This window comes from Hoplias malabaricus, chromosome 6 (genome assembly GCF_029633855.1).
Source record: "Hoplias malabaricus isolate fHopMal1 chromosome 6, fHopMal1.hap1, whole genome shotgun sequence".
Classification (NCBI taxonomy): Eukaryota; Metazoa; Chordata; class Actinopteri; order Characiformes; family Erythrinidae; genus Hoplias; species Hoplias malabaricus.
Genome location: NC_089805.1, coordinates 22,407,628 through 22,428,572, shown reverse-complemented (window position 1 = coordinate 22,428,572; position 20,945 = coordinate 22,407,628). Strand labels below are relative to the sequence as shown.

The following is a 20,945-nucleotide window of genomic DNA, read 5'->3' as shown; positions in this document are numbered from 1 at the left end:
CGGTGAAACATTTCAAGTTTGTCAGTGTCTATGATCCCTAAAGATACTTCTAGTCTGATTGAATCAATAATGATATTTCAAAATCATGAATTTTTCCTCATGGTGTGACATGTTTGACTGCACAATGACTGCGTTAGATTTAAGTGACAGAATCGGTGGCAGAAAGATGAATGATTTATCTTGCTTTGATGGATACGCTAGCTCACCTGTCAGAGATTGAAGGCGTATCATGGCCAGCATGTCTGTAGCGATGGCCATGTTAAGAAAGAGAGCTTCTAAGGAATGGAATGACATGCGTAGTTTAGCGCTGAGTTGAAATGACATCATAAGGTGCTCTTGCTCAGTGTGTTTAGATAGTGGTATCGTGCTCTCTGATTGCTAAGCCTGGACGAGTAACATTGTTTGAATTAGTGATGGTTTGTGTGTAAGTGAAATATACTGACAACCAACAGATAGATTGAAAAGACTTAAGAAATGTACTGGTTGGCACAGAAATGACCCGCAATCCGGAGCAGCTGTGCGAAGGCTCGTTGGTCTAGGGGTATGATTCTCGCTTAGGGTGCGAGAGGTCCCGGGTTCAAATCCCGGACGAGCCCTGTTTCTCCGACCTGTGTTTGGAAATCAATGATGGTGACCTCAACTGTGTGCTTTGCTTTCCCGGTTATAGTCTTTCCTGCAGGACAACTCTGAAAATTTGCAAGCATGTTTTCGGCTCGTTGGTCTAGGGGTATGATTCTCGCTTTGGGTGCGAGAGGTCCCGGGTTCAAATCCCGGACGAGCCCTTCTTTCATCCTTGCTCGCCGAGATGTTTGTCAGGGAACGATAACCCTTGAAAAAAGGCGTTCCCTGCTGATGGACTTTTTTCTGCCTTTGCACAAGGTATACTGTACTTTAAAGACAGTGCTTGCTTCTCCCAATTCATCTTTTTTATGGAAAACGAACCCTTGATAAAACGGTGAAACATTTCAAGTTTGTCAGTGTCTATGATCCCTAAAGATACTTCTAGTCTGATTGAATCAATAATGATATTTCAAAATCATGAATTTTTCCTCATGGTGTGACATGTTTGACTGCACAATGACTGCGTTAGATTTAAGTGACAGAATCGGTGGCAGAAAGATGAATGATTTATCTTGCTTTGATGGATACGCTAGCTCACCTGTCAGAGATTGAAGGCGTATCATGGCCAGCATGTCTGTAGCGATGGCCATGTTAAGAAAGAGAGCTTCTAAGGAATGGAATGACATGCGTAGTTTAGCGCTGAGTTGAAATGACATCATAAGGTGCTCTTGCTCAGTGTGTTTAGATAGTGGTATCGTGCTCTCTGATTGCTAAGCCTGGACGAGTAACATTGTTTGAATTAGTGATGGTTTGTGTGTAAGTGAAATATACTGACAACCAACAGATAGATTGAAAAGACTTAAGAAATGTACTGGTTGGCACAGAAATGACCCGCAATCCGGAGCAGCTGCGCGAAGGCTCGTTGGTCTAGGGGTATGATTCTCGCTTAGGGTGCGAGAGGTCCCGGGTTCAAATCCCGGACGAGCCCTGTTTCTCCGACCTGTGTTTGGAAATCAATGATGGTGACCTCAACTGTGTGCTTTGCTTTCCCGGTTATAGTCTTTCCTGCAGGACAACTCTGAAAATTTGCAAGCATGTTTTCGGCTCGTTGGTCTAGGGGTATGATTCTCGCTTTGGGTGCGAGAGGTCCCGGGTTCAAATCCTGGACGAGCCCTTCTTTCATCCTTGCTCGCCGAGATGTTTGTCAGGGAACGATAACCCTTGAAAAAAGGCGTTCCCTGCTGATGGACTTTTTTCTGCCTTTGCACAAGGTATACTGTACTTTAAAGACAGTGCTTGCTTCTCCCAATTCATCTTTTTTATGGAAAACGAACCCTTGATAAAACGGTGAAACATTTCAAGTTTGTCAGTGTCTATGATCCCTAAAGATACTTCTAGTCTGATTGAATCAATAATGATATTTCAAAATCATGAATTTTTCCTCATGGTGTGACATGTTTGACTGCACAATGACTGCGTTAGATTTAAGTGACAGAATCGGTGGCAGAAAGATGAATGATTTATCTTGCTTTGATGGATACGCTAGCTCACCTGTCAGAGATTGAAGGCGTATCATGGCCAGCATGTCTGTAGCGATGGCCATGTTAAGAAAGAGAGCTTCTAAGGAATGGAATGACATGCGTAGTTTAGCGCTGAGTTGAAATGACATCATAAGGTGCTCTTGCTCAGTGTGTTTAGATAGTGGTATCGTGCTCTCTGATTGCTAAGCCTGGATGAGTAACATTGTTTGAATTAGTGATGGTTTGTGTGTAAGTGAAATATACTGACAACCAACAGATAGATTGAAAAGACTTAAGAAATGTACTGGTTGGCACAGAAATGACCCGCAATCCGGAGCAGCTGTGCGAAGGCTCGTTGGTCTAGGGGTATGATTCTCGCTTAGGGTGCGAGAGGTCCCGGGTTGAAATCCCGGACGAGCCCTGTTTCTCCGACCTGTGTTTGGAAATCAATGATGGTGACCTCAACTGTGTGCTTTGCTTTCCCGGTTATAGTCTTTCCTGCAGGACAACTCTGAAAATTTGCAAGCATGTTTTTGGCTCGTTGGTCTAGGGGTATGATTCTCGCTTTGGGTGCGAGAGGTCCCGGGTTCAAATCCCGGACGAGCCCTTCTTTCATCCTTGCTTCCCCGAGATGTTTGTCAGGGAACAATAACCCTTGAAAAAAGGCGTTCCCTGCTGATGGACTTTTTTCTGCCTTTGCACAAGGTATACTGTACTTTAAAGACAGTGCTTGCTTCTCCCAATTCATCTTTTTTATGGAAAACGAACCCTTGATAAAACGGTGAAACATTTCAAGTTTGTCAGTGTCTATGATCCCTAAAGATACTTCTAGTCTGATTGAATCAATAATGATATTTCAAAATCATGAATTTTTCCTCATGGTGTGACATGTTTGACTGCACAATGACTGCGTTAGATTTAAGTGACAGAATCGGTGGCAGAAAGATGAATGATTTATCTTGCTTTGATGGATACGCTAGCTCACCTGTCAGAGATTGAAGGCGTATCATGGCCAGCATGTCTGTAGCGATGGCCATGTTAAGAAAGAGAGCTTCTAAGGAATGGAATGACATGCGTAGTTTAGCGCTGAGTTGAAATGACATCATAAGGTGCTCTTGCTCAGTGTGTTTAGATAGTGGTATCGTGCTCTCTGATTGCTAAGCCTGGATCAGTAACATTGTTTGAATTAGTGATGGTTTGTGTGTAAGTGAAATATACTGACAACCAACAGATAGATTGAAAAGACTTAAGAAATGTACTGGTTGGCACAGAAATGACCCGCAATCCGGAGCAGCTGTGCGAAGGCTCGTTGGTCTAGGGGTATGATTCTCGCTTAGGGTGCGAGAGGTCCCGGGTTCAAATCCCGGACGAGCCCTGTTTCTCCGACCTGTGTTTGGAAATCAATGATGGTGACCTCAACTGTGTGCTTTGCTTTCCCGGTTATAGTCTTTCCTGCAGGACAACTCTGAAAATTTGCAAGCATGTTTTCGGCTCGTTGGTCTAGGGGTATGATTCTCGCTTTGGGTGCGAGAGGTCCCGGGTTCAAATCCCGGACGAGCCCTTCTTTCATCCTTGCTCGCCGAGATGTTTGTCAGGGAACGATAACCCTTGAAAAAAGGCGTTCCCTGCTGATGGACTTTTTTCTGCCTTTGCACAAGGTATACTGTACTTTAAAGACAGTGCTTGCTTCTCCCAATTCATCTTTTTTATGGAAAACGAACCCTTGATAAAACGGTGAAACATTTCAAGTTTGTCAGTGTCTATGATCCCTAAAGATACTTCTAGTCTGATTGAATCAATAATGATATTTCAAAATCATGAATTTTTCCTCATGGTGTGACATGTTTGACTGCACAATGACTGCGTTAGATTTAAGTGACAGAATCGGTGGCAGAAAGATGAATGATTTATCTTGCTTTGATGGATACGCTAGCTCACCTGTCAGAGATTGAAGGCGTATCATGGCCAGCATGTCTGTAGCGATGGCCATGTTAAGAAAGAGAGCTTCTAAGGAATGGAATGACATGCGTAGTTTAGCGCTGAGTTGAAATGACATCATAAGGTGCTCTTGCTCAGTGTGTTTAGATAGTGGTATCGTGCTCTCTGATTGCTAAGCCTGGATGAGTAACATTGTTTGAATTAGTGATGGTTTGTGTGTAAGTGAAATATACTGACAACCAACAGATAGATTGAAAAGACTTAAGAAATGTACTGGTTGGCACAGAAATGACCCGCAATCCGGAGCAGCTGTGCGAAGGCTCGTTGGTCTAGGGGTATGATTTGCGCTTAGGGTGCGAGAGGTCCCGGGTTCAAATCCCGGACGAGCCCTGTTTCTCCGACCTGTGTTTGGAAATCAATGATGGTGACCTCAACTGTGTGCTTTGCTTTCCCGGTTATAGTCTTTCCTGCAGGACAACTCTGAAAATTTGCAAGCATGTTTTCGGCTCGTTGGTCTAGGGGTATGATTCTCGCTTTGGGTGCGAGAGATCCCGGGTTCAAATCCCGGACGAGCCCTTCTTTCATCCTTGCTCGCCGAGATGTTTGTCAGGGAACGATAACCCTTGAAAAAAGGCGTTCCCTGCTGATGGACTTTTTTCTGCCTTTGCACAAGGTATACTGTACTTTAAAGACAGTGCTTGCTTCTCCCAATTCATCTTTTTTATGGAAAACGAACCCTTGATAAAACGGTGAAACATTTCAAGTTTGTCAGTGTCTATGATCCCTAAAGATACTTCTAGTCTGATTGAATCAATAATGATATTTCAAAATCATGAATTTTTCCTCATGGTGTGACATGTTTGACTGCACAATGACTGCGTTAGATTTAAGTGACAGAATCGGTGGCAGAAAGATGAATGATTTATCTTGCTTTGATGGATACGCTAGCTCACCTGTCAGAGATTGAAGGCGTATCATGGCCAGCATGTCTGTAGCGATGGCCATGTTAAGAAAGAGAGCTTCTAAGGAATGGAATGACATGCGTAGTTTAGCGCTGAGTTGAAATGACATCATAAGGTGCTCTTGCTCAGTGTGTTTAGATAGTGGTATCGTGCTCTCTGATTGCTAAGCCTGGATGAGTAACATTGTTTGAATTAGTGATGGTTTGTGTGTAAGTGAAATATACTGACAACCAACAGATAGATTGAAAAGACTTAAGAAATGTACTGGTTGGCACAGAAATGACCCGCAATCCGGAGCAGCTGTGCGAAGGCTCGTTGGTCTAGGGGTATGATTCTCGCTTAGGGTGCGAGAGGTCCCGGGTTCAAATCCCGGACGAGCCCTGTTTCTCCGACCTGTGTTTGGAAATCAATGATGGTGACCTCAACTGTGTTCTTTGCTTTCCCGGTTATAGTCTTTCCTGCAGGACAACTCTGAAAATTTGCAAGCATGTTTTCGGCTCGTTGGTCTAGGGGTATGATTCTCGCTTTGGGTGCGAGAGGTCCCGGGTTCAAATCCCGGACGAGCCCTTCTTTCATCCTTGCTCGCCGAGATGTTTGTCAGGGAACGATAACCCTTGAAAAAAGGCGTTCCCTGCTGATGGACTTTTTTCTGCCTTTGCACAAGGTATACTGTACTTTAAAGACAGTGCTTGCTTCTCCCAATTCATCTTTTTTATGGAAAACGAACCCTTGATAAAACGGTGAAACATTTCAAGTTTGTCAGTGTCTATGATCCCTAAAGATACTTCTAGTCTGATTGAATCAATAATGATATTTCAAAATCATGAATTTTTCCTCATGGTGTGACATGTTTGACTGCACAATGACTGCGTTAGATTTAAGTGACAGAATCGGTGGCAGAAAGATGAATGATTTATCTTGCTTTGATGGATACGCTAGCTCACCTGTCAGAGATTGAAGGCGTATCATGGCCAGCATGTCTGTAGCGATGGCCATGTTAAGAAAGAGAGCTTCTAAGGAATGGAATGACATGCGTAGTTTAGCGCTGAGTTGAAATGACATCATAAGGTGCTCTTGCTCAGTGTGTTTAGATAGTGGTATCGTGCTCTCTGATTGCTAAGCCTGGACGAGTAACATTGTTTGAATTAGTGATGGTTTGTGTGTAAGTGAAATATACTGACAACCAACAGATAGATTGAAAAGACTTAAGAAATGTACTGGTTGGCACAGAAATGACCCGCAATCCGGAGCAGCTGCGCGAAGGCTCGTTGGTCTAGGGGTATGATTCTCGCTTAGGGTGCGAGAGGTCCCGGGTTCAAATCCCGGACGAGCCCTGTTTCTCCGACCTGTGTTTGGAAATCAATGATGGTGACCTCAACTGTGTGCTTTGCTTTCCCGGTTATAGTCTTTCCTGCAGGACAACTCTGAAAATTTGCAAGCATGTTTTCGGCTCGTTGGTCTAGGGGTATGATTCTCGCTTTGGGTGCGAGAGGTCCCGGGTTCAAATCCCGGACGAGCCCTTCTTTCATCCTTGCTCGCCGAGATGTTTGTCAGGGAACGATAACCCTTGAAAAAAGGCGTTCCCTGCTGATGGACTTTTTTCTGCCTTTGCACAAGGTATACTGTACTTTAAAGACAGTGCTTGCTTCTCCCAATTCATCTTTTTTATGGAAAACGAACCCTTGATAAAACGGTGAAACATTTCAAGTTTGTCAGTGTCTATGATCCCTAAAGATACTTCTAGTCTGATTGAATCAATAATGATATTTCAAAATCATGAATTTTTCCTCATGGTGTGACATGTTTGACTGCACAATGACTGCGTTAGATTTAAGTGACAGAATCGGTGGCAGAAAGATGAATGATTTATCTTGCTTTGATGGATACGCTAGCTCACCTGTCAGAGATTGAAGGCGTATCATGGCCAGCATGTCTGTAGCGATGGCCATGTTAAGAAAGAGAGCTTCTAAGGAATGGAATGACATGCGTAGTTTAGCGCTGAGTTGAAATGACATCATAAGGTGCTCTTGCTCAGTGTGTTTAGATAGTGGTATCGTGCTCTCTGATTGCTAAGCCTGGATGAGTAACATTGTTTGAATTAGTGATGGTTTGTGTGTAAGTGAAATATACTGACAACCAACAGATAGATTGAAAAGACTTAAGAAATGTACTGGTTGGCACAGAAATGACCCGCAATCCGGAGCAGCTGTGCGAAGGCTCGTTGGTCTAGGGGTATGATTCTCGCTTAGGGTGCGAGAGGTCCCGGGTTCAAATCCCGGACGAGCCCTGTTTCTCCGACCTGTGTTTGGAAATCAATGATGGTGACCTCAACTGTGTGCTTTGCTTTCCCGGTTATAGTCTTTCCTGCAGGACAACTCTGAAAATTTGCAAGCATGTTTTTGGCTCGTTGGTCTAGGGGTATGATTCTCGCTTTGGGTGCGAGAGGTCCCGGGTTCAAATCCCGGACGAGCCCTTCTTTCATCCTTGCTTCCCCGAGATGTTTGTCAGGGAACAATAACCCTTGAAAAAAGGCGTTCCCTGCTGATGGACTTTTTTCTGCCTTTGCACAAGGTATACTGTACTTTAAAGACAGTGCTTGCTTCTCCCAATTCATCTTTTTTATGGAAAACGAACCCTTGATAAAACGGTGAAACATTTCAAGTTTGTCAGTGTCTATGATCCCTAAAGATACTTCTAGTCTGATTGAATCAATAATGATATTTCAAAATCATGAATTTTTCCTCATGGTGTGACATGTTTGACTGCACAATGACTGCGTTAGATTTAAGTGACAGAATCGGTGGCAGAAAGATGAATGATTTATCTTGCTTTGATGGATACGCTAGCTCACCTGTCAGAGATTGAAGGCGTATCATGGCCAGCATGTCTGTAGCGATGGCCATGTTAAGAAAGAGAGCTTCTAAGGAATGGAATGACATGCGTAGTTTAGCGCTGAGTTGAAATGACATCATAAGGTGCTCTTGCTCAGTGTGTTTAGATAGTGGTATCGTGCTCTCTGATTGCTAAGCCTGGATGAGTAACATTGTTTGAATTAGTGATGGTTTGTGTGTAAGTGAAATATACTGACAACCAACAGATAGATTGAAAAGACTTAAGAAATGTACTGGTTGGCACAGAAATGACCCGCAATCCGGAGCAGCTGTGCGAAGGCTCGTTGGTCTAGGGGTATGATTCTCGCTTAGGGTGCGAGAGGTCCCGGGTTCAAATCCCGGACGAGCCCTGTTTCTCCGACCTGTGTTTGGAAATCAATGATGGTGACCTCAACTGTGTTCTTTGCTTTCCCGGTTATAGTCTTTCCTGCAGGACAACTCTGAAAATTTGCAAGCATGTTTTCGGCTCGTTGGTCTAGGGGTATGATTCTCGCTTTGGGTGCGAGAGGTCCCGGGTTCAAATCCCGGACGAGCCCTTCTTTCATCCTTGCTCGCCGAGATGTTTGTCAGGGAACGATAACCCTTGAAAAAAGGCGTTCCCTGCTGATGGACTTTTTTCTGCCTTTGCACAAGGTATACTGTACTTTAAAGACAGTGCTTGCTTCTCCCAATTCATCTTTTTTATGGAAAACGAACCCTTGATAAAACGGTGAAACATTTCAAGTTTGTCAGTGTCTATGATCCCTAAAGATACTTCTAGTCTGATTGAATCAATAATGATATTTCAAAATCATGAATTTTTCCTCATGGTGTGACATGTTTGACTGCACAATGACTGCGTTAGATTTAAGTGACAGAATCGGTGGCAGAAAGATGAATGATTTATCTTGCTTTGATGGATACGCTAGCTCACCTGTCAGAGATTGAAGGCGTATCATGGCCAGCATGTCTGTAGCGATGGCCATGTTAAGAAAGAGAGCTTCTAAGGAATGGAATGACATGCGTAGTTTAGCGCTGAGTTGAAATGACATCATAAGGTGCTCTTGCTCAGTGTGTTTAGATAGTGGTATCGTGCTCTCTGATTGCTAAGCCTGGACGAGTAACATTGTTTGAATTAGTGATGGTTTGTGTGTAAGTGAAATATACTGACAACCAACAGATAGATTGAAAAGACTTAAGAAATGTACTGGTTGGCACAGAAATGACCCGCAATCCGGAGCAGCTGCGCGAAGGCTCGTTGGTCTAGGGGTATGATTCTCGCTTAGGGTGCGAGAGGTCCCGGGTTCAAATCCCGGACGAGCCCTGTTTCTCCGACCTGTGTTTGGAAATCAATGATGGTGACCTCAACTGTGTGCTTTGCTTTCCCGGTTATAGTCTTTCCTGCAGGACAACTCTGAAAATTTGCAAGCATGTTTTCGGCTCGTTGGTCTAGGGGTATGATTCTCGCTTTGGGTGCGAGAGGTCCCGGGTTCAAATCCCGGACGAGCCCTTCTTTCATCCTTGCTCGCCGAGATGTTTGTCAGGGAACGATAACCCTTGAAAAAAGGCGTTCCCTGCTGATGGACTTTTTTCTGCCTTTGCACAAGGTATACTGTACTTTAAAGACAGTGCTTGCTTCTCCCAATTCATCTTTTTTATGGAAAACGAACCCTTGATAAAACGGTGAAACATTTCAAGTTTGTCAGTGTCTATGATCCCTAAAGATACTTCTAGTCTGATTGAATCAATAATGATATTTCAAAATCATGAATTTTTCCTCATGGTGTGACATGTTTGACTGCACAATGACTGCGTTAGATTTAAGTGACAGAATCGGTGGCAGAAAGATGAATGATTTATCTTGCTTTGATGGATACGCTAGCTCACCTGTCAGAGATTGAAGGCGTATCATGGCCAGCATGTCTGTAGCGATGGCCATGTTAAGAAAGAGAGCTTCTAAGGAATGGAATGACATGCGTAGTTTAGCGCTGAGTTGAAATGACATCATAAGGTGCTCTTGCTCAGTGTGTTTAGATAGTGGTATCGTGCTCTCTGATTGCTAAGCCTGGATGAGTAACATTGTTTGAATTAGTGATGGTTTGTGTGTAAGTGAAATATACTGACAACCAACAGATAGATTGAAAAGACTTAAGAAATGTACTGGTTGGCACAGAAATGACCCGCAATCCGGAGCAGCTGTGCGAAGGCTCGTTGGTCTAGGGGTATGATTCTCGCTTAGGGTGCGAGAGGTCCCGGGTTCAAATCCCGGACGAGCCCTGTTTCTCCGACCTGTGTTTGGAAATCAATGATGGTGACCTCAACTGTGTTCTTTGCTTTCCCGGTTATAGTCTTTCCTGCAGGACAACTCTGAAAATTTGCAAGCATGTTTTCGGCTCGTTGGTCTAGGGGTATGATTCTCGCTTTGGGTGCGAGAGGTCCCGGGTTCAAATCCCGGACGAGCCCTTCTTTCATCCTTGCTCGCCGAGATGTTTGTCAGGGAACGATAACCCTTGAAAAAAGGCGTTCCCTGCTGATGGACTTTTTTCTGCCTTTGCACAAGGTATACTGTACTTTAAAGACAGTGCTTGCTTCTCCCAATTCATCTTTTTTATGGAAAACGAACCCTTGATAAAACGGTGAAACATTTCAAGTTTGTCAGTGTCTATGATCCCTAAAGATACTTCTAGTCTGATTGAATCAATAATGATATTTCAAAATCATGAATTTTTCCTCATGGTGTGACATGTTTGACTGCACAATGACTGCGTTAGATTTAAGTGACAGAATCGGTGGCAGAAAGATGAATGATTTATCTTGCTTTGATGGATACGCTAGCTCACCTGTCAGAGATTGAAGGCGTATCATGGCCAGCATGTCTGTAGCGATGGCCATGTTAAGAAAGAGAGCTTCTAAGGAATGGAATGACATGCGTAGTTTAGCGCTGAGTTGAAATGACATCATAAGGTGCTCTTGCTCAGTGTGTTTAGATAGTGGTATCGTGCTCTCTGATTGCTAAGCCTGGACGAGTAACATTGTTTGAATTAGTGATGGTTTGTGTGTAAGTGAAATATACTGACAACCAACAGATAGATTGAAAAGACTTAAGAAATGTACTGGTTGGCACAGAAATGACCCGCAATCCGGAGCAGCTGCGCGAAGGCTCGTTGGTCTAGGGGTATGATTCTCGCTTAGGGTGCGAGAGGTCCCGGGTTCAAATCCCGGACGAGCCCTGTTTCTCCGACCTGTGTTTGGAAATCAATGATGGTGACCTCAACTGTGTGCTTTGCTTTCCCGGTTATAGTCTTTCCTGCAGGACAACTCTGAAAATTTGCAAGCATGTTTTCGGCTCGTTGGTCTAGGGGTATGATTCTCGCTTTGGGTGCGAGAGGTCCCGGGTTCAAATCCCGGACGAGCCCTTCTTTCATCCTTGCTCGCCGAGATGTTTGTCAGGGAACGATAACCCTTGAAAAAAGGCGTTCCCTGCTGATGGACTTTTTTCTGCCTTTGCACAAGGTATACTGTACTTTAAAGACAGTGCTTGCTTCTCCCAATTCATCTTTTTTATGGAAAACGAACCCTTGATAAAACGGTGAAACATTTCAAGTTTGTCAGTGTCTATGATCCCTAAAGATACTTCTAGTCTGATTGAATCAATAATGATATTTCAAAATCATGAATTTTTCCTCATGGTGTGACATGTTTGACTGCACAATGACTGCGTTAGATTTAAGTGACAGAATCGGTGGCAGAAAGATGAATGATTTATCTTGCTTTGATGGATACGCTAGCTCACCTGTCAGAGATTGAAGGCGTATCATGGCCAGCATGTCTGTAGCGATGGCCATGTTAAGAAAGAGAGCTTCTAAGGAATGGAATGACATGCGTAGTTTAGCGCTGAGTTGAAATGACATCATAAGGTGCTCTTGCTCAGTGTGTTTAGATAGTGGTATCGTGCTCTCTGATTGCTAAGCCTGGATGAGTAACATTGTTTGAATTAGTGATGGTTTGTGTGTAAGTGAAATATACTGACAACCAACAGATAGATTGAAAAGACTTAAGAAATGTACTGGTTGGCACAGAAATGACCCGCAATCCGGAGCAGCTGTGCGAAGGCTCGTTGGTCTAGGGGTATGATTCTCGCTTAGGGTGCGAGAGGTCCCGGGTTCAAATCCCGGACGAGCCCTGTTTCTCCGACCTGTGTTTGGAAATCAATGATGGTGACCTCAACTGTGTGCTTTGCTTTCCCGGTTATAGTCTTTCCTGCAGGACAACTCTGAAAATTTGCAAGCATGTTTTTGGCTCGTTGGTCTAGGGGTATGATTCTCGCTTTGGGTGCGAGAGGTCCCGGGTTCAAATCCCGGACGAGCCCTTCTTTCATCCTTGCTTCCCCGAGATGTTTGTCAGGGAACAATAACCCTTGAAAAAAGGCGTTCCCTGCTGATGGACTTTTTTCTGCCTTTGCACAAGGTATACTGTACTTTAAAGACAGTGCTTGCTTCTCCCAATTCATCTTTTTTATGGAAAACGAACCCTTGATAAAACGGTGAAACATTTCAAGTTTGTCAGTGTCTATGATCCCTAAAGATACTTCTAGTCTGATTGAATCAATAATGATATTTCAAAATCATGAATTTTTCCTCATGGTGTGACATGTTTGACTGCACAATGACTGCGTTAGATTTAAGTGACAGAATCGGTGGCAGAAAGATGAATGATTTATCTTGCTTTGATGGATACGCTAGCTCACCTGTCAGAGATTGAAGGCGTATCATGGCCAGCATGTCTGTAGCGATGGCCATGTTAAGAAAGAGAGCTTCTAAGGAATGGAATGACATGCGTAGTTTAGCGCTGAGTTGAAATGACATCATAAGGTGCTCTTGCTCAGTGTGTTTAGATAGTGGTATCGTGCTCTCTGATTGCTAAGCCTGGATCAGTAACATTGTTTGAATTAGTGATGGTTTGTGTGTAAGTGAAATATACTGACAACCAACAGATAGATTGAAAAGACTTAAGAAATGTACTGGTTGGCACAGAAATGACCCGCAATCCGGAGCAGCTGTGCGAAGGCTCGTTGGTCTAGGGGTATGATTCTCGCTTAGGGTGCGAGAGGTCCCGGGTTCAAATCCCGGACGAGCCCTGTTTCTCCGACCTGTGTTTGGAAATCAATGATGGTGACCTCAACTGTGTGCTTTGCTTTCCCGGTTATAGTCTTTCCTGCAGGACAACTCTGAAAATTTGCAAGCATGTTTTCGGCTCGTTGGTCTAGGGGTATGATTCTCGCTTTGGGTGCGAGAGGTCCCGGGTTCAAATCCCGGACGAGCCCTTCTTTCATCCTTGCTCGCCGAGATGTTTGTCAGGGAACGATAACCCTTGAAAAAAGGCGTTCCCTGCTGATGGACTTTTTTCTGCCTTTGCACAAGGTATACTGTACTTTAAAGACAGTGCTTGCTTCTCCCAATTCATCTTTTTTATGGAAAACGAACCCTTGATAAAACGGTGAAACATTTCAAGTTTGTCAGTGTCTATGATCCCTAAAGATACTTCTAGTCTGATTGAATCAATAATGATATTTCAAAATCATGAATTTTTCCTCATGGTGTGACATGTTTGACTGCACAATGACTGCGTTAGATTTAAGTGACAGAATCGGTGGCAGAAAGATGAATGATTTATCTTGCTTTGATGGATACGCTAGCTCACCTGTCAGAGATTGAAGGCGTATCATGGCCAGCATGTCTGTAGCGATGGCCATGTTAAGAAAGAGAGCTTCTAAGGAATGGAATGACATGCGTAGTTTAGCGCTGAGTTGAAATGACATCATAAGGTGCTCTTGCTCAGTGTGTTTAGATAGTGGTATCGTGCTCTCTGATTGCTAAGCCTGGATGAGTAACATTGTTTGAATTAGTGATGGTTTGTGTGTAAGTGAAATATACTGACAACCAACAGATAGATTGAAAAGACTTAAGAAATGTACTGGTTGGCACAGAAATGACCCGCAATCCGGAGCAGCTGTGCGAAGGCTCGTTGGTCTAGGGGTATGATTTGCGCTTAGGGTGCGAGAGGTCCCGGGTTCAAATCCCGGACCAGCCCTGTTTCTCCGACCTGTGTTTGGAAATCAATGATGGTGACCTCAACTGTGTGCTTTGCTTTCCCGGTTATAGTCTTTCCTGCAGGACAACTCTGAAAATTTGCAAGCATGTTTTCGGCTCGTTGGTCTAGGGGTATGATTCTCGCTTTGGGTGCGAGAGATCCCGGGTTCAAATCCCGGACGAGCCCTTCTTTCATCCTTGCTCGCCGAGATGTTTGTCAGGGAACGATAACCCTTGAAAAAAGGCGTTCCCTGCTGATGGACTTTTTTCTGCCTTTGCACAAGGTATACTGTACTTTAAAGACAGTGCTTGCTTCTCCCAATTCATCTTTTTTATGGAAAACGAACCCTTGATAAAACGGTGAAACATTTCAAGTTTGTCAGTGTCTATGATCCCTAAAGATACTTCTAGTCTGATTGAATCAATAATGATATTTCAAAATCATGAATTTTTCCTCATGGTGTGACATGTTTGACTGCACAATGACTGCGTTAGATTTAAGTGACAGAATCGGTGGCAGAAAGATGAATGATTTATCTTGCTTTGATGGATACGCTAGCTCACCTGTCAGAGATTGAAGGCGTATCATGGCCAGCATGTCTGTAGCGATGGCCATGTTAAGAAAGAGAGCTTCTAAGGAATGGAATGACATGCGTAGTTTAGCGCTGAGTTGAAATGACATCATAAGGTGCTCTTGCTCAGTGTGTTTAGATAGTGGTATCGTGCTCTCTGATTGCTAAGCCTGGATGAGTAACATTGTTTGAATTAGTGATGGTTTGTGTGTAAGTGAAATATACTGACAACCAACAGATAGATTGAAAAGACTTAAGAAATGTACTGGTTGGCACAGAAATGACCCGCAATCCGGAGCAGCTGTGCGAAGGCTCGTTGGTCTAGGGGTATGATTTGCGCTTAGGGTGCGAGAGGTCCCGGGTTCAAATCCCGGACGAGCCCTGTTTCTCCGACCTGTGTTTGGAAATCAATGATGGTGACCTCAACTGTGTGCTTTGCTTTCCCGGTTATAGTCTTTCCTGCAGGACAACTCTGAAAATTTGCAAGCATGTTTTCGGCTCGTTGGTCTAGGGGTATGATTCTCGCTTTGGGTGCGAGAGGTCCCGGGTTCAAATCCCGGACGAGCCCTTCTTTCATCCTTGCTCGCCGAGATGTTTGTCAGGGAACGATAACCCTTGAAAAAAGGCGTTCCCTGCTGATGGACTTTTTTCTGCCTTTGCACAAGGTATACTGTACTTTAAAGACAGTGCTTGCTTCTCCCAATTCATCTTTTTTATGGAAAACGAACCCTTGATAAAACGGTGAAACATTTCAAGTTTGTCAGTGTCTATGATCCCTAAAGATACTTCTAGTCTGATTGAATCAATAATGATATTTCAAAATCATGAATTTTTCCTCATGGTGTGACATGTTTGACTGCACAATGACTGCGTTAGATTTAAGTGACAGAATCGGTGGCAGAAAGATGAATGATTTATCTTGCTTTGATGGATACGCTAGCTCACCTGTCAGAGATTGAAGGCGTATCATGGCCAGCATGTCTGTAGCGATGGCCATGTTAAGAAAGAGAGCTTCTAAGGAATGGAATGACATGCGTAGTTTAGCGCTGAGTTGAAATGACATCATAAGGTGCTCTTGCTCAGTGTGTTTAGATAGTGGTATCGTGCTCTCTGATTGCTAAGCCTGGACGAGTAACATTGTTTGAATTAGTGATGGTTTGTGTGTAAGTGAAATATACTGACAACCAACAGATAGATTGAAAAGACTTAAGAAATGTACTGGTTGGCACAGAAATGACCCGCAATCCGGAGCAGCTGTGCGAAGGCTCGTTGCTCTAGGGGTATGATTCTCGCTTAGGGTGCGAGAGGTCCCGGGTTCAAATCCCGGACGAGCCCTGTTTCTCCGACCTGTGTTTGGAAATCAATGATGGAGACCTCAACTGTGTGCTTTGCTTTCCCGGTTATAGTCTTTCCTGCAGGACAACTCTGAAAATTTGCAAGCATGTTTTTGGCTCGTTGGTCTAGGGGTATGATTCTCGCTTTGGGTGCGAGAGGTCCCGGGTTCAAATCCCGGACGAGCCCTTCTTTCATCCTTGCTCGCCGAGATGTTTGTCAGGGAACGATAACCCTTGAAAAAAGGCGTTCCCTGCTGATGGACTTTTTTCTGCCTTTGCACAAGGTATACTGTACTTTAAAGACAGTGCTTGCTTCTCCCAATTCATCTTTTTTATGGAAAACGAACCCTTGATAAAACGGTGAAACATTTCAAGTTTGTCAGTGTCTATGATCCCTAAAGATACTTCTAGTCTGATTGAATCAATAATGATATTTCAAAATCATGAATTTTTCCTCATGGTGTGACATGTTTGACTGCACAATGACTGCGTTAGATTTAAGTGACAGAATCGGTGGCAGAAAGATGAATGATTTATCTTGCTTTGATGGATACGCTAGCTCACCTGTCAGAGATTGAAGGCGTATCATGGCCAGCATGTCTGTAGCGATGGCCATGTTAAGAAAGAGAGCTTCTAAGGAATGGAATGACATGCGTAGTTTAGCGCTGAGTTGAAATGACATCATAAGGTGCTCTTGCTCAGTGTGTTTAGATAGTGGTATCGTGCTCTCTGATTGCTAAGCCTGGACGAGTAACATTGTTTGAATTAGTGATGGTTTGTGTGTAAGTGAAATATACTGACAACCAACAGATAGATTGAAAAGACTTAAGAAATGTACTGGTTGGCACAGAAATGACCCGCAATCCGGAGCAGCTGTGCGAAGGCTCGTTGGTCTAGGGGTATGATTCTCGCTTAGGGTGCGAGAGGTCCCGGGTTCAAATCCCGGACGAGCCCTGTTTCTCCGACCTGTGTTTGGAAATCAATGATGGTGACCTCAACTGTGTGCTTTGCTTTCCCGGTTATAGTCTTTCCTGCAGGACAACTCTGAAAATTTGCAAGCGTGTTTTCGGCTCGTTGGTCTAGGGGTATGATTCTCGCTTTGGGTGCGAGAGGTCCCGGGTTCAAATCCCGGACGAGCCCTTCTTTCATCCTTGCTCGCCGAGATGTTTGTCAGGGAACGATAACCCTTGAAAAAAGGCGTTCCCTGCTGATGGACTTTTTTCTGCCTTTGCACAAGGTATACTGTACTTTAAAGACAGTGCTTGCTTCTCCCAATTCATCTTTTTTATGGAAAACGAACCCTTGATAAAACGGTGAAACATTTCAAGTTTGTCAGTGTCTATGATCCCTAAAGATACTTCTAGTCTGATTGAATCAATAATGATATTTCAAAATCATGAATTTTTCCTCATGGTGTGACATGTTTGACTGCACAATGACTGCGTTAGATTTAAGTGACAGAATCGGTGGCAGAAAGATGAATGATTTATCTTGCTTTGATGGATACGCTAGCTCACCTGTCAGAGATTGAAGGCGTATCATGGCCAGCATGTCTGTAGCGATGGCCATGTTAAGAAAGAGAGCTTCTAAGGAATGGAATGACATGCGTAGTTTAGCGCTGAGTTGAAATGACATCATAAGGTGCTCTTGCTCAGTGTGTTTAGATAGTGGTATCGTGCTCTCTGATTGCTAAGCCTGGATGAGTAACATTGTTTGAATTAGTGATGGTTTGTGTGTAAGTGAAATATACTGACAACCAACAGATAGATTGAAAAGACTTAAGAAATGTACTGGTTGGCACAGAAATGACCCGCAATCCGGAGCAGCTGTGCGAAGGCTCGTTGGTCTAGGGGTATGATTCTCGCTTAGGGTGCGAGAGGTCCCGGGTTCAAATCCCGGACGAGCCCTGTTTCTCAGACCTGTGTTTGGAAATCAATGATGGTGACCTCAACTGTGTTCTTTGCTTTCCCGGTTATAGTCTTTCCTGCAGGACAACTCTGAAAATTTGCAAGCATGTTTTCGGCTCGTTGGTCTAGGGGTATGATTCTCGCTTTGGGTGCGAGAGGTCCCGGGTTCAAATCCCGGACGAGCCCTTCTTTCATCCTTGCTCGCCGAGATGTTTGTCAGGGAACGATAACCCTTGAAAAAAGGCGTTCCCTGCTGATGGACTTTTTTCTGCCTTTGCACAAGGTATACTGTACTTTAAAGACAGTGCTTGCTTCTCCCAATTCATCTTTTTTATGGAAAACGAACCCTTGATAAAACGGTGAAACATTTCAAGTTTGTCAGTGTCTATGATCCCTAAAGATACTTCTAGTCTGATTGAATCAATAATGATATTTCAAAATCATGAATTTTTCCTCATGGTGTGACATGTTTGACTGCACAATGACTGCGTTAGATTTAAGTGACAGAATCGGTGGCAGAAAGATGAATGATTTATCTTGCTTTGATGGATACGCTAGCTCACCTGTCAGAGATTGAAGGCGTATCATGGCCAGCATGTCTGTAGCGATGGCCATGTTAAGAAAGAGAGCTTCTAAGGAATGGAATGACATGCATAGTTTAGCGCTGAGTTGAAATGACATCATAAGGTGCTCTTGCTCAGTGTGTTTAGATAGTGGTATCGTGCTCTCTGATTGCTAAGCCTGGATGAGTAACATTGTTTGAATTAGTGATGGTTTGTGTGTAAGTGAAATATACTGACAACCAACAGATAGATTGAAAAGACTTAAGAAATGTACTGGTTGGCACAGAAATGACCCGCAATCCGGAGCAGCTGTGCGAAGGCTCGTTGGTCTAGGGGTATGATTCTCGCTTAGGGTGCGAGAGGTCCCGGGTTCAAATCCCGGACGAGCCCTGTTTCTCCGACCTGTGTTTGGAAATCAATGATGGTGACCTCAACTGTGTTCTTTGCTTTCCCGGTTATAGTCTTTCCTGCAGGACAACTCTGAAAATTTGCAAGCATGTTTTCGGCTCGTTGGTCTAGGGGTATGATTCTTGCTTTGGGTGCGAGAGGTCCCGGGTTCAAATCCCGGACGAGCCCTTCTTTCATCCTTGCTCGCCGAGATGTTTGTCAGGGAACGATAACCCTTGAAAAAGGGTGTTCCCTGCTGATGGACTTTTTTCTGCCTTTGCACAAGGTATACTGTACTTTAAAGACAGTGCTTGCTTCTCCCAATTCATCTTTTTTATGGAAAACGAACCCTTGATAAAACGGTGAAACATTTCAAGTTTGTCAGTGTCTATGATCCCTAAAGATACTTCTAGTCTGATTGAATCAATAATGATATTTCAAAATCATGAATTTTTCCTCATGGTGTGACATGTTTGACTGCACAATGACTGCGTTAGATTTAAGTGACAGAATCGGTGGCAGAAAGATGAATGATTTATCTTGCTTTGATGGATACGCTAGCTCACCTGTCAGAGATTGAAGGCGTATCATGGCCAGCATGTCTGTAGCGATGGCCATGTTAAGAAAGAGAGCTTCTAAGGAATGGAATGACATGCGTAGTTTAGCGCTGAGTTGAAATGACATCATAAGGTGCTCTTGCTCAGTGTGTTTAGATAGTGGTATCGTGCTCTCTGATTGCTAAGCCTGGACGAGTAACATTGTTTGAATTAGTGATGGTTTGTGTGTAAGTGAAATATACTGACAACCAACAGATAGATTGAAAAGACTTAAGAAATGTACTGGTTGGCACAGAAATGACCCGCAATCCGGAGCAGCTGTGCGAAGGCTCGTTGGTCTAGGGGTATGATTCTCGCTTAGGGTGCGAGAGGTCCCGGGTTCAAATCCCGGACGAGCCCTGTTTCTCCGACCTGTGTTTGGAAATCAATGATGGTGACCTCAACTGTGTGCTTTGCTTTCCCGGTTATAGTCTTTCCTGCAGGACAACTCTGAAAATTTGCAAGCATGTTTTCGGCTCGTTGGTCTAGGGGTATGATTCTCGCTTTGGGTGCGAGAGGTCCCGGGTTCAAATCCCGGACGAGCCCTTCTTTCATCCTTGCTCGCCGAGATGTTTGTCAGGGAACGATAACCCTTGAAAAAAGGCGTTCCCTGCTGATGGACTTTTTTCTGCCTTTGCACAAGGTATACTGTACTTTAAAGACAGTGCTTGCTTCTCCCAATTCATCTTTTTTATGGAAAACGAACCCTTGATAAAACGGTGAAACATTTCAAGTTTGTCAGTGTCTATGATCCCTAAAGATACTTCTAGTCTGATTGAATCAATAATGATATTTCAAAATCATGAATTTTTCCTCATGGTGTGACATGTTTGACTGCACAATGACTGCGTTAGATTTAAGTGACAGAATCGGTGGCAGAAAGATGAATGATTTATCTTGCTTTGATGGATACGCTAGCTCACCTGTCAGAGATTGAAGGCGTATCATGGCCAGCATGTCTGTAGCGATGGCCATGTTAAGAAAGAGAGCTTCTAAGGAATGGAATGACATGCGTAGTTTAGCGCTGAGTTGAAATGACATCATAAGGTGCTCTTGCTCAGTGTGTTTAGATAGTGGTATCGTGCTCTCTGATTGCTAAGCCTGGACGAGTAACATTGTTTGAATTAGTGATGGTTTGTGTGTAAGTGAAATATACTGACAACCAACAGATAGATTGAAAAGACTTAAGAAATGTACTGGTTGGCACAGAAATGACCCGCAATCCGGAGCAGCTGTGCGAAGGCTCGTTGGTCTAGGGGTATGATTCTCGCTTAGGGTGCGAGAGGTCCCGGGTTGAAATCCCGGACGAGCCCTGTTTCTCCGACCTGTGTTTGGAAATCAATGATGGTGACCTCAACTGTGTGCTTTGCTTTCCCGGTTATAGTCTTTCCTGCAGGACAACTCTGAAAATTTGCAAGCATGTTTTCGGCTCGTTGGTCTAGGGGTATGATTCTCGCTTTGGGTGCGAGAGGTCCCGGGTTCAAATCCCGGACGAGCCCTTCTTTCATCCTTGCTCGCCGAGATGTTTGTCAGGGAACGATAACCCTTGAAAAAAGGCGTTCCCTGCTGATGGACTTTTTTCTGCCTTTGCACAAGGTATACTGTACTTTAAAGACAGTGCTTGCTTCTCCCAATTCATCTTTTTT

The 20,945-nt window shown here is 43.8% G+C and overlaps 43 non-coding genes across 43 annotated transcripts; all 43 read left to right on the top strand.

The window, feature by feature from the left end:
• The first annotated feature begins 524 nt into the window (after positions 1-524).
• trnap-agg (transfer RNA proline (anticodon AGG)) lies at positions 525-596 on the top strand. Its single transcript has one exon. It is a non-coding gene; the product is annotated as a tRNA-Pro (tRNA).
• A 114-nt stretch (positions 597-710) lies between these two features.
• On the top strand, positions 711-782 carry trnap-ugg (transfer RNA proline (anticodon UGG)). Its single transcript has one exon. It is a non-coding gene; the product is annotated as a tRNA-Pro (tRNA).
• Positions 783-1,477: 695 nt separating this feature from the next.
• trnap-agg (transfer RNA proline (anticodon AGG)) lies at positions 1,478-1,549 on the top strand. The gene has a single exon. It is a non-coding gene; the product is annotated as a tRNA-Pro (tRNA).
• A 114-nt stretch (positions 1,550-1,663) lies between these two features.
• trnap-ugg (transfer RNA proline (anticodon UGG)) lies at positions 1,664-1,735 on the top strand. The gene has a single exon. It is a non-coding gene; the product is annotated as a tRNA-Pro (tRNA).
• Positions 1,736-2,430: 695 nt separating this feature from the next.
• trnap-agg (transfer RNA proline (anticodon AGG)) lies at positions 2,431-2,502 on the top strand. The gene has a single exon. It is a non-coding gene; the product is annotated as a tRNA-Pro (tRNA).
• Positions 2,503-2,616: 114 nt separating this feature from the next.
• trnap-ugg (transfer RNA proline (anticodon UGG)) lies at positions 2,617-2,688 on the top strand. Its single transcript has one exon. It is a non-coding gene; the product is annotated as a tRNA-Pro (tRNA).
• A 696-nt stretch (positions 2,689-3,384) lies between these two features.
• Positions 3,385-3,456, top strand: trnap-agg (transfer RNA proline (anticodon AGG)). Its single transcript has one exon. It is a non-coding gene; the product is annotated as a tRNA-Pro (tRNA).
• A 114-nt stretch (positions 3,457-3,570) lies between these two features.
• On the top strand, positions 3,571-3,642 carry trnap-ugg (transfer RNA proline (anticodon UGG)). The gene has a single exon. It is a non-coding gene; the product is annotated as a tRNA-Pro (tRNA).
• A 695-nt stretch (positions 3,643-4,337) lies between these two features.
• Positions 4,338-4,409, top strand: trnap-agg (transfer RNA proline (anticodon AGG)). Its single transcript has one exon. It is a non-coding gene; the product is annotated as a tRNA-Pro (tRNA).
• Positions 4,410-4,523: 114 nt separating this feature from the next.
• trnap-ugg (transfer RNA proline (anticodon UGG)) lies at positions 4,524-4,595 on the top strand. The gene has a single exon. It is a non-coding gene; the product is annotated as a tRNA-Pro (tRNA).
• A 695-nt stretch (positions 4,596-5,290) lies between these two features.
• Positions 5,291-5,362, top strand: trnap-agg (transfer RNA proline (anticodon AGG)). The gene has a single exon. It is a non-coding gene; the product is annotated as a tRNA-Pro (tRNA).
• A 114-nt stretch (positions 5,363-5,476) lies between these two features.
• Positions 5,477-5,548, top strand: trnap-ugg (transfer RNA proline (anticodon UGG)). Its single transcript has one exon. It is a non-coding gene; the product is annotated as a tRNA-Pro (tRNA).
• A 695-nt stretch (positions 5,549-6,243) lies between these two features.
• On the top strand, positions 6,244-6,315 carry trnap-agg (transfer RNA proline (anticodon AGG)). The gene has a single exon. It is a non-coding gene; the product is annotated as a tRNA-Pro (tRNA).
• A 114-nt stretch (positions 6,316-6,429) lies between these two features.
• trnap-ugg (transfer RNA proline (anticodon UGG)) lies at positions 6,430-6,501 on the top strand. Its single transcript has one exon. It is a non-coding gene; the product is annotated as a tRNA-Pro (tRNA).
• A 695-nt stretch (positions 6,502-7,196) lies between these two features.
• Positions 7,197-7,268, top strand: trnap-agg (transfer RNA proline (anticodon AGG)). Its single transcript has one exon. It is a non-coding gene; the product is annotated as a tRNA-Pro (tRNA).
• A 114-nt stretch (positions 7,269-7,382) lies between these two features.
• Positions 7,383-7,454, top strand: trnap-ugg (transfer RNA proline (anticodon UGG)). Its single transcript has one exon. It is a non-coding gene; the product is annotated as a tRNA-Pro (tRNA).
• A 696-nt stretch (positions 7,455-8,150) lies between these two features.
• trnap-agg (transfer RNA proline (anticodon AGG)) lies at positions 8,151-8,222 on the top strand. Its single transcript has one exon. It is a non-coding gene; the product is annotated as a tRNA-Pro (tRNA).
• Positions 8,223-8,336: 114 nt separating this feature from the next.
• On the top strand, positions 8,337-8,408 carry trnap-ugg (transfer RNA proline (anticodon UGG)). Its single transcript has one exon. It is a non-coding gene; the product is annotated as a tRNA-Pro (tRNA).
• Positions 8,409-9,103: 695 nt separating this feature from the next.
• trnap-agg (transfer RNA proline (anticodon AGG)) lies at positions 9,104-9,175 on the top strand. Its single transcript has one exon. It is a non-coding gene; the product is annotated as a tRNA-Pro (tRNA).
• A 114-nt stretch (positions 9,176-9,289) lies between these two features.
• On the top strand, positions 9,290-9,361 carry trnap-ugg (transfer RNA proline (anticodon UGG)). The gene has a single exon. It is a non-coding gene; the product is annotated as a tRNA-Pro (tRNA).
• A 695-nt stretch (positions 9,362-10,056) lies between these two features.
• Positions 10,057-10,128, top strand: trnap-agg (transfer RNA proline (anticodon AGG)). Its single transcript has one exon. It is a non-coding gene; the product is annotated as a tRNA-Pro (tRNA).
• Positions 10,129-10,242: 114 nt separating this feature from the next.
• trnap-ugg (transfer RNA proline (anticodon UGG)) lies at positions 10,243-10,314 on the top strand. Its single transcript has one exon. It is a non-coding gene; the product is annotated as a tRNA-Pro (tRNA).
• A 695-nt stretch (positions 10,315-11,009) lies between these two features.
• trnap-agg (transfer RNA proline (anticodon AGG)) lies at positions 11,010-11,081 on the top strand. Its single transcript has one exon. It is a non-coding gene; the product is annotated as a tRNA-Pro (tRNA).
• A 114-nt stretch (positions 11,082-11,195) lies between these two features.
• On the top strand, positions 11,196-11,267 carry trnap-ugg (transfer RNA proline (anticodon UGG)). Its single transcript has one exon. It is a non-coding gene; the product is annotated as a tRNA-Pro (tRNA).
• Positions 11,268-11,962: 695 nt separating this feature from the next.
• trnap-agg (transfer RNA proline (anticodon AGG)) lies at positions 11,963-12,034 on the top strand. Its single transcript has one exon. It is a non-coding gene; the product is annotated as a tRNA-Pro (tRNA).
• Positions 12,035-12,148: 114 nt separating this feature from the next.
• trnap-ugg (transfer RNA proline (anticodon UGG)) lies at positions 12,149-12,220 on the top strand. Its single transcript has one exon. It is a non-coding gene; the product is annotated as a tRNA-Pro (tRNA).
• A 696-nt stretch (positions 12,221-12,916) lies between these two features.
• Positions 12,917-12,988, top strand: trnap-agg (transfer RNA proline (anticodon AGG)). Its single transcript has one exon. It is a non-coding gene; the product is annotated as a tRNA-Pro (tRNA).
• Positions 12,989-13,102: 114 nt separating this feature from the next.
• trnap-ugg (transfer RNA proline (anticodon UGG)) lies at positions 13,103-13,174 on the top strand. The gene has a single exon. It is a non-coding gene; the product is annotated as a tRNA-Pro (tRNA).
• An 881-nt stretch (positions 13,175-14,055) lies between these two features.
• Positions 14,056-14,127, top strand: trnap-ugg (transfer RNA proline (anticodon UGG)). The gene has a single exon. It is a non-coding gene; the product is annotated as a tRNA-Pro (tRNA).
• A 695-nt stretch (positions 14,128-14,822) lies between these two features.
• trnap-agg (transfer RNA proline (anticodon AGG)) lies at positions 14,823-14,894 on the top strand. The gene has a single exon. It is a non-coding gene; the product is annotated as a tRNA-Pro (tRNA).
• Positions 14,895-15,008: 114 nt separating this feature from the next.
• Positions 15,009-15,080, top strand: trnap-ugg (transfer RNA proline (anticodon UGG)). The gene has a single exon. It is a non-coding gene; the product is annotated as a tRNA-Pro (tRNA).
• Positions 15,081-15,775: 695 nt separating this feature from the next.
• trnap-agg (transfer RNA proline (anticodon AGG)) lies at positions 15,776-15,847 on the top strand. Its single transcript has one exon. It is a non-coding gene; the product is annotated as a tRNA-Pro (tRNA).
• Positions 15,848-15,961: 114 nt separating this feature from the next.
• On the top strand, positions 15,962-16,033 carry trnap-ugg (transfer RNA proline (anticodon UGG)). Its single transcript has one exon. It is a non-coding gene; the product is annotated as a tRNA-Pro (tRNA).
• A 695-nt stretch (positions 16,034-16,728) lies between these two features.
• trnap-agg (transfer RNA proline (anticodon AGG)) lies at positions 16,729-16,800 on the top strand. Its single transcript has one exon. It is a non-coding gene; the product is annotated as a tRNA-Pro (tRNA).
• A 114-nt stretch (positions 16,801-16,914) lies between these two features.
• On the top strand, positions 16,915-16,986 carry trnap-ugg (transfer RNA proline (anticodon UGG)). Its single transcript has one exon. It is a non-coding gene; the product is annotated as a tRNA-Pro (tRNA).
• A 695-nt stretch (positions 16,987-17,681) lies between these two features.
• On the top strand, positions 17,682-17,753 carry trnap-agg (transfer RNA proline (anticodon AGG)). The gene has a single exon. It is a non-coding gene; the product is annotated as a tRNA-Pro (tRNA).
• Positions 17,754-17,867: 114 nt separating this feature from the next.
• trnap-ugg (transfer RNA proline (anticodon UGG)) lies at positions 17,868-17,939 on the top strand. The gene has a single exon. It is a non-coding gene; the product is annotated as a tRNA-Pro (tRNA).
• A 695-nt stretch (positions 17,940-18,634) lies between these two features.
• trnap-agg (transfer RNA proline (anticodon AGG)) lies at positions 18,635-18,706 on the top strand. The gene has a single exon. It is a non-coding gene; the product is annotated as a tRNA-Pro (tRNA).
• Positions 18,707-18,820: 114 nt separating this feature from the next.
• trnap-ugg (transfer RNA proline (anticodon UGG)) lies at positions 18,821-18,892 on the top strand. Its single transcript has one exon. It is a non-coding gene; the product is annotated as a tRNA-Pro (tRNA).
• Positions 18,893-19,587: 695 nt separating this feature from the next.
• On the top strand, positions 19,588-19,659 carry trnap-agg (transfer RNA proline (anticodon AGG)). Its single transcript has one exon. It is a non-coding gene; the product is annotated as a tRNA-Pro (tRNA).
• Positions 19,660-19,773: 114 nt separating this feature from the next.
• trnap-ugg (transfer RNA proline (anticodon UGG)) lies at positions 19,774-19,845 on the top strand. The gene has a single exon. It is a non-coding gene; the product is annotated as a tRNA-Pro (tRNA).
• A 695-nt stretch (positions 19,846-20,540) lies between these two features.
• Positions 20,541-20,612, top strand: trnap-agg (transfer RNA proline (anticodon AGG)). Its single transcript has one exon. It is a non-coding gene; the product is annotated as a tRNA-Pro (tRNA).
• Positions 20,613-20,726: 114 nt separating this feature from the next.
• On the top strand, positions 20,727-20,798 carry trnap-ugg (transfer RNA proline (anticodon UGG)). Its single transcript has one exon. It is a non-coding gene; the product is annotated as a tRNA-Pro (tRNA).
• The last annotated feature ends 147 nt before the right edge of the window (positions 20,799-20,945 follow it).